The 8,589-nt window shown below is 37.7% G+C and overlaps 1 long non-coding RNA gene across 2 annotated transcripts in view; it reads right to left on the bottom strand.

The window, feature by feature from the left end:
* Positions 1 to 2,336: 2,336 nt before the first annotated feature.
* LOC123979131 overlaps positions 2,337 to 8,589 on the bottom strand; it is a 7,011-nt gene continuing 758 nt past the window's right edge. For both annotated transcript variants that reach the window (XR_006827160.1, XR_006827159.1), the window contains exons 3-4: positions 7,245 to 7,293; positions 2,337 to 2,627 (exon numbers count right to left, since the gene is read on the bottom strand). This is a non-coding gene — a long non-coding RNA (uncharacterized LOC123979131). The remainder of the gene's footprint in view (positions 2,628 to 7,244; positions 7,294 to 8,589) is intronic.

Below are 8,589 nucleotides of genomic sequence, written 5' to 3' on the forward strand. Positions count from 1 at the left end.
AAACAGTATGCGTTTGTGTGTGTTAAAAAAAAAATATTAAAAATAAAATAAATAACAGTATGCGTTTGTGTGTGTTAAAAAAAATATATATTAAAAATCAAATAAATAAAACAGTATGCGTTGGTGTGTGTTAAAAAATAAATAAAACAGTATGCGTTTGTGTGTGTTAAAAAAAAAATATTAAAAATAAAATAAATAACAGTATGCGTTTGTGTGTGTTAAAAAAAATATATATTAAAAATCAAATAAATAAAACAGTATGCGTTGGTGTGTGTTAAAAAATAAATAAAACAGTATGCGTTTGTGTGTGTTAAAAAAAAAATATTAAAAATAAAATAAATAACAGTATGCGTTTGTGTGTGTTAAAAAAAATATATATTAAAAATCAAATAAATAAAACAGTATGCGTTGGTGTGTGTTAAAAAATAAATAAAACAGTATGCGTTTGTGTGTGTTAAAAAAAAAATATTAAAAATAAAATAAATAACAGTATGCGTTTGTGTGTGTTAAAAAAAATATATATTAAAAATCAAATAAATAAAACAGTATGCGTTGGTGTGTGTTAAAAAATAAATAAAACAGTATGCGTTTGTGTGTGTGTTAAAAAATAAAAATATATAAAAAAATAACTGTTAAAAAAAATAAATATTAAAAATTTAATAAATAAAACAGTAAGCGTTTGTGTGTGTGTGTTAAAAAATAAAAATATAAAAAAAAATAAATATAAAATAAATAAATGAAACAGTAATGTGTGTGTGTGTGTGTGTGTGTGTGAAAAAAAATATATATAAAAAAATAAATATAAAATAAATAAATGAAACAGTAATGTGTGTGTGTGTATATATATATATATATATTTATTAATAGACAAAACATTTAAAAACAAATTGATTAAAAAAATCAGTATCAAATGTAAAAACCAAACAATTACTAAAACATCAAACGATCAAAATAATAAATTGAAAATCTGTACAATTCTTTATCAGTCTTATTTATCAATCTCTGTCTCATTCTCTCTCTCGCCCATTGCCATGAATGTTTAGGTTGTTTAGGTTGCAATGTTGCCAGAGCCTCAAATTGACACAAATGATAAAAAATATATAAGTAATTAATAATGTGATAATTAAGTTACTTTATATAAATGCATGAGGAAATGCATTTAGCTGCAATTATATGGTAGGAGAGTTTCTGTGTCTGATGTAGCTCTCTAGCGCACACACACTGTTTGGAGCAGATTTTTAGTCCTTCTTCTATGCTACTGTGGGACGAAGTTAGTTCAATGTTAACTAGGCCTATACTGTGAGTGTGTGTGCCTCACTATAAAATATAAAAATTAAAAGTAGCTTAGATGTAACTAAGCTACTTTTGCCACATTGCTGTAGCTTAGCTTGCTACATTTCACTGGGGGGTAGCTTCAGTGTAGTGAAGCTTTTAATGTAGAGTAGCTAGTAGCTTAGCTCACTACATTTTCCAAGTAGCTTGCCCAACACTGATAACTATACTATCCCAGTGATTTTACCATCTGTTGTAGCTTTTTTCCTATTCTACTGTTCAAGTATCAATCACTCCTTCAGTTCTCTTCACACTCTGCAAACACATCAGCATGCCCCGCTTCTTTCCGTGTCTCTCCCTGTATATCTGCTCCGGTGACTTTGTCCATCAGTAGTAGGCTATGTTGTATGAAGTCACTGAAAGCCCGCGATTCTGTTCACAGCAGCAGGTGCGCTGCATGTTGAGGAGGCGTGTTGACGACGTAGCCTTTCAAAACAAAACCAATGAAATCTGCAATGGTGTGTTCACTGTCGCTTTACGTGGACCATGCTTGTAAAATATCCACTGTGTCGCGACTTGTAACGCAATAACTCTGTTTCTCTGAAAAATGCTACAATTTGTCACCAAATACACCTGGGCGGCCTGCTGAAATAAAGTGTACAGTATGTGTGGGAAGCGTGAGTGAACCGTTGTTTTTCTTTTTACAAGGTCTTCAGCAGAGTCGACCAGCACTGTGTCTCCCTCCATGTTGTTGAAGTGTGTGAGCTACAGGGGCTGCGCGGAGACTCAGAGGGAGGGGCCGGGCTGTGCGGGAGACAGAGGAGCAGACACTGGCAGGACTTTACGAAAACATAATAAACTCAACATCAAACTATATCGGTATAAACAGTATTGTCTAATTGTGTTTCTCTTTAGAAATGATATAACTTATAATACCGATATACCCCCAGCCCTAGAACACTTAAATCACATGTTGGATTTCGATGAACCAATCAGTACAAATGTCAAAATCTCTACAGTACATTGTACAATTCGTTGAGAACAAAATGACACTGAAAATCAAAGTCAATCAAAAAGTTTAATCATAGGCTGACCCAACGTGCATGACTTTCTTCACGGCAACTCATAATGTGACTCAGTAGTGTGGCCGGGCATTGTCCTACAACCAGGAGGAACACAGGACCACTGCACCCGCGAAAGGTCTGACAATGGCTCTGAGGATTTCATCCTGGTACCTAACAGCAGCCAGGGTACCGTTGGCTAGCACATGGAGGTCTCTGAAGCCCTCCAAGGATATGCCTCCCCAGACCATCGCTGACCCAAACAGGTGATGCTGGATGCTGTTGCAGGCAGCACTGCAATTTGAAAGAACGCGATTAGCTGATCATGAAGACGGCAATTGAAATGTAGGTTAATTATACATCTGACCCGTTTTCAACAGTCATGCAGTGACAAATTCATTCCATTGTCATCCTTGTGTAACAGATCTGCTGGCCAATCATAAGCGCCATGCGCCTCCTGTTATGATCGTACTTACCAATCAGAGCGGGCACAGGGCATGTACATTTTAAAACACAGGTCAACTCAGACTGAAGTGTTTCAGCAGTGGAGCGTTTAGCTTACACATTGTTAATGTGTTGTTAATTTGTGTATTTCAAGTACAGATAACCGCTCTGTGAACCCGTTCCACTCTCTGCAGGCTGACGTTACATATCCACATGGAGCATTTCAGAATAAGAGCGTTTTGCCTTTCTGATTTTGCTAACTTGTTCGGATTTTGCTTATAGAGGGTATGCGCATGACGTCAGAGAACGCAGTTACATTCACTGAGTGGCAGAAAGACAAGCAGCAGTGTTAGCTTGAATCAGCTAAAACACAAACACCACCTCAAAAATGGGGAAAGAGCTGGACCGCTGGTACTTTGGTAAGCAGTTAGGATCACTGTTGAGTCTGACTGCTTTTAATTTGAGCAAATAATCACCTGTTTTACTCCCAGTTTGCTAAACGCAGCCATGGTAACAGATGTTTTGCCACTCAGTACAGCGTGTTTCAGAAGGGGAAGTGCCATCAACGCATACCCTCTATTTGTTCAGTTGTCCTTGATTTTTGTGCTTCTACTATGGTTAAGTAGGCTATAGTTTCTTTTTTGTCTGTTTTAACTGAGTTTATTGTTGATATACGATCAGCAGACGTAAAGGGTGTTTTATTTTGAAAATCGATTGGATTCTCTATGCCGTTCTGTGTCTGACTTCCAGCCTGGTTCTTCTGCTCTGTGCTGCTTGATGCGGTTTCCGTCAAAAATATACTGGTAGTGAATATTGACCTTTAGATAAACTTCGAAACGTAATCGCAATATCTGCCAGAAAAATCGCAATTAGATTTTTCCCCCAAAGCGTTCAGCCCTACTTCTTTCAATGGCACTAATGGATGAGTCATCCTTCTAAGCAGTGTATTTTTAGTGGTGGATGCAAGTGAAATACTTGCACTATAGAGCCCAGCTATAGTGCTGTGAACAAGATCTATAATCGAATGCAGTCAATGCGGACTCTTCTAGACACCAAGACATATTTGAACTTTACCTCAGTTAGTGGCAGAATTTGTCAAAACTGCTGGAAAATGAGTTCTGCAGCTAACATTCTATCTAGTGTTTTTGCAGGGTCGGCTGTGGCTCAGGAGGTAGAGCGGGTTGGCCGTTAATCGAAGGTCGCCGGTTCGATCCCTGGCTCCCCCTGGTTGTGTGTCGAAGTGTCCTTGGGCAAGATACTGAACCCCGAATTGCCCCTGGCGGCTGTTCCGCCGGTATATGGATGTGTGTGACTGGTGAATGCAGATGTAGTGTAAAAGCGCTTTGAGTGGTCAAAAAAGACTAGAAAGGCGCTATACAAATACGGAGTATTTACAAATATTCAATGTATCTATCCATAAATAAAGATCAATATTTATTTTGGGCCTTTATTTCAACAGGACAGTGTATAGTGAGAGGAAAGAGGGAAAGAGAGGGGGCGACACACAGCAAAGGGCCACAGGCTGGATTCGAACCCGGGCCGCTGCAGCAAGGACCTGTCTTGTACATGTACAAATTTTGCTGCTTTTGCAAAAATAGAACTAGTTTGCAGTACACTGCTGGTTTGAAATGGACTTGGCCTACATGTTGAAAGGAATACAGCCTTATTTGTACTGTTGCACATTCAATATTTTATGGATCCATCTGTCAACGCCTTGCAACAATGAAAGGTGTCACCAGCAGCAAATTTGTCACTGCAGGAAACCATCTTCTGATCCCACTGGGAGAGATGATGTTCCTGACATTCTTTCAAGCTCCAAGCTTGAAAGAACATGCTGCCGCATATTTGTGTCTTGGAACAGATTTGAACAGTTATTGTTTGGACCTCTGAGAATTCCTGATGAGGAGTCGATCTGTTCACAGTGCTGAGGATGTTACTGGTGTGATATGATGATATGTTGAATTTTAACAGTATACAAGACCAGTATTTAATTAGGGCTGTAGCTAATGATGATTTTAGTATTCAAAGCTTCGATAGATTATTGCAACGATTCATCGAGGCGCCGTTTAAGAAGTACTTTTGCTTGGCCGCAGCAGTTAAATGCTAAAGTAGCTGTTATAGGCGGTGGGCCAACGGCAGTTTTCACTATTTTGACGATCCCCATCGAGGGAGGACCCGGTTTTTTGCTTACAACTTCTACAGTTTTCAACAAATGAAACTAAATTTGTTGCCACTTGTGCTTCTGGCATATCTTACTTTTTCCGGCAATAAGAGCGGACCGCTATGTCTGGGGTCTGATTTACGTGACGTATATGTAGTTATTATCCAATGCTTGGAAAAGTGCTGGACTGCAGAAAACCCAGAAATAAATAACGCGCCGAAGCGAGTGAGACAGCAAGTTTAATACGTTGATTTAAGTTATTATTAAATCAATAAGTAAATCCACGCTTTTTTGCGTTTTACTTTCAATAAAGCTAAAATAAAAATAGATTTACCTTGTAATCATGGAATGTAAACATTTGGTCTTCAGCCTTTTGTGGTTTAGCTTCATTGCATCTTGCCTGTCACATCTTGAATCTGGCGATTTTACAATCAGTTGTCCCTTCAAACTGCAAAAACATTTACAAGTTCACTGTCACCCTGCTTTGTTATTCACCTTAAACTGTAAATGTTTGCACTTATAAACAGTCTTTATTACTTTTATATATCTTATTATATAGGTTTGTTTGTTATGCACCAAATATTGGTGTATAATTGTATGTATAAGCTTTACTTACACATACAGCTCTACATGGCAGTATAATGTTAGCTGATTCTGATTAATAAAACACAAACATGTGAATACTTTAGAGAGTAGTTTTTTATATGATAATTTATAACATAACTTTGTCCCTTATAAGTTTTTGGTGATCTTTTACATAATACATCGGTTATCACAAATTTCCGTTCCATTGTATTGTTAGAAAACTTCACCTGTCAATCTTAATATGATGAGCAACGTCACATAATCACGCCAACCACCAGATTGCTCCTGTACTCATCCAGGTTTGCCAACATTACATGTATAAAAGAAAGAGGGTGCTGTGTGCATGTAGAGAAAATTGTAACCATCATTCCTTTTACAGACACAGGATGGGAAAGTTTTTTCATTCAGTGTTTTTACAGAAATACCTTGGGACTAGAAGGTCTTGCAGCTGAAGAGGCAGTGTGAAGATACAATTAGAAAACCTAAAAACTCACAGTTCACACTGGTACCCCAGAGACAGCTAGAGCCATTTCACTAACATCACAAAGACTAAACGAGCCCAGGAACGAAGAGAGAAGGCAGTTTAAATCAAAAAGAGATGTAAAAGAAGGTTTGTTTCAAACATGCAATGCATGAGTGTAAAGGTGGATCTTGAACTAGAATGGAAATTAGGAGCAAGTTACTATATTTCACACATTACATTTTGAGAACCAAAGTTTGTGTGTAAACAAACTGTTACGACACAAGATATTAGCAATATAAAACACCAGCTGTACTCTTGCACCTTTGTGCAGTGAAAGAGAATTTAAATTGCACTGATTGGTAGGTTTTAAAATGTATGACACCGGTACCCTAAAGTGATTGGTAGGGTTTAAAATGTATGACACCGGTACCCTAAAGTGATTGGTAGGTTTTAAAATGTATGACACCGGTACCCTAAAGTGATACTGATACCAGTACTTCATTAGATACCTTGCATAAATGTTATGGACAAGAAAGGAGATCTATTTCTTTTTTCAAATAACTGCTTTATAGACACATTGGGAAATTGTATCAGATTGCTTTTCATCCTACTTCGGTCTTCCTCAGAGGAAGGATGACAGCTTGGAAGTTTTTTTGTATTTAAAGGAGAGACAAATTTAGGTTAAATTTTTCTTACGTTTGTTGAAAGTAAACAGAATTATTTTGTTAACTTTTGATTATTAAACTGAATTGAAAGATCTAAAAAAAAAGTAAGGAGTCTGCTAAACAAGTGACTAAACTACACTAAAGAGTGTAAAGAAGCAAACAGCAAAGAGAGGCTGCACATCCAGCTGATCACAGCGACTACACCTGAAGAAGCTGCAGCCGGAGGCTCCGAGAGTAAAATCAGTTGATCGCAGCTGCGCCACAAAAGCTTTAATTGATGTGATGGAATGTGATCAATAGGTGACAAGTGATGAAACCAACGGAAAGCCTAGCTTGTGGTGATAAAATTGCAACAGTGACAAACATGCCTGAGACTGCAGCCGAAGGTGAGGTGACGGCTGTGAATCACGCATGGACTTGGGCAAGCGGTTGTAGGCACTCTTTCTCTCAGTGTTACTTGCGTGTACTGGTTTAACTGAAGACGTTTTGATACTGGACTGTTTTGGTCGCTACCATAAAAAGGTATTGAGTAGCGATACCCATCACTATTGATTGATCTATTTGATAAATCACATCACTGTGTTCCGACCCACCTGTTCCTGTAACAGGAGTGAGGTTGTGCACAGCTTGCTGCAGTGGACACTGTTGAGACGGAGAAGCACAACATAATTAATCCCCTCACTCAATGACATTATACTTAAGACCAATGAAGTGCTCAGTAACATTAAAACTGCATAGATTAATAACTGTTGGCTGTTGGCTCCTTTTCATCTCATTGACACAAAACTTTAATATATTAAATAAACTGGATGGTCTAAGATTAAGATAACAGTACCAACAAAAAATAGAAATAATGGCAATAATATAACTTCTGCCTTTGTGGTGCGTAGTGTCCTCTAACTCAAATTCATCCTCAGCACTGCTCCATGGAATATGGTTTATTTCTGTTGACCATTTTATGATTGTTTTTGCAGACTGTCTATTGTCTGCTATGTAGCAGAAGAGTTACAAACCACATTTCATTTTACATCTCTGTGGTTATGTGACAATTGAACCTACCTTCTGCTACTTTCTGTGATAACTAGTTTGACACAGCACCTCCCCGAGATGCCATCAATAGTTTCGGGGACCATATACAGTATAGAGAAAGCTAGGAATGAGGATCGTTCATTAGGGCCCGAGCACGAACCGCGCAAAATGACTCGCTAGCACCACCTAGAAAATTGGGAAAAATTAGCCCCTCGTTCACGTTCAACCTACATGCACGAAATTTTCTGGGGACATGTATCATATCAAGACGCACATAAAAGCCTCAAGGACCCATACCCTAAACTCAACAGGAAGTCGGCCATTTTGTATTTTACGTCCATTTTTGGATGATTTACACACTTCGTACTTTAACGAACTCCTCCTAGGGGTTTAGTCCGACCGACTTCAAATTTCTGCTGTGCCTTCTAAAGGCATTGAAGATGAAAATTTGTGCTATCTGTGAGTTTTCGTCAATGGGTGTGTCCGTGGCGTGGCGTCAAAAATCAACTCTTCGCCATGACACAGGAAGTTGTTTTAACTTCAGTGTACATGCTCAAATCTGAACAAAACTTTACGTCAGGGGTATTCAATTAGATTTCAAAGAGGTCTAGTTAGAGAAAATTTCCTGAAGCAAAGGTCCGGAACATCAAAACGACGAACTTATCATTCAGTACTATAACCTATAGTTGTATCAACACATGTTTTTAGTCAACAACGGACTGTCAAATCAAATAATATTTCAGTTTTCACATCAAACTGGAGGGATAATAAATAATAACTATTCAAATAATAAATTCTAAATTTAAGTAAACTAAAGTGCCTAATTTTTAGAAAAAATGTAATAAAAAGTGTAGCTTGAAGTGATGAAGTGTAGTCTTAACCAATTTTATAATAAACACTCAACACATC

This window comes from Micropterus dolomieu, linkage group LG11 (assembly GCF_021292245.1).
Source record: "Micropterus dolomieu isolate WLL.071019.BEF.003 ecotype Adirondacks linkage group LG11, ASM2129224v1, whole genome shotgun sequence".
Classification (NCBI taxonomy): domain Eukaryota; kingdom Metazoa; phylum Chordata; class Actinopteri; order Centrarchiformes; family Centrarchidae; genus Micropterus; species Micropterus dolomieu.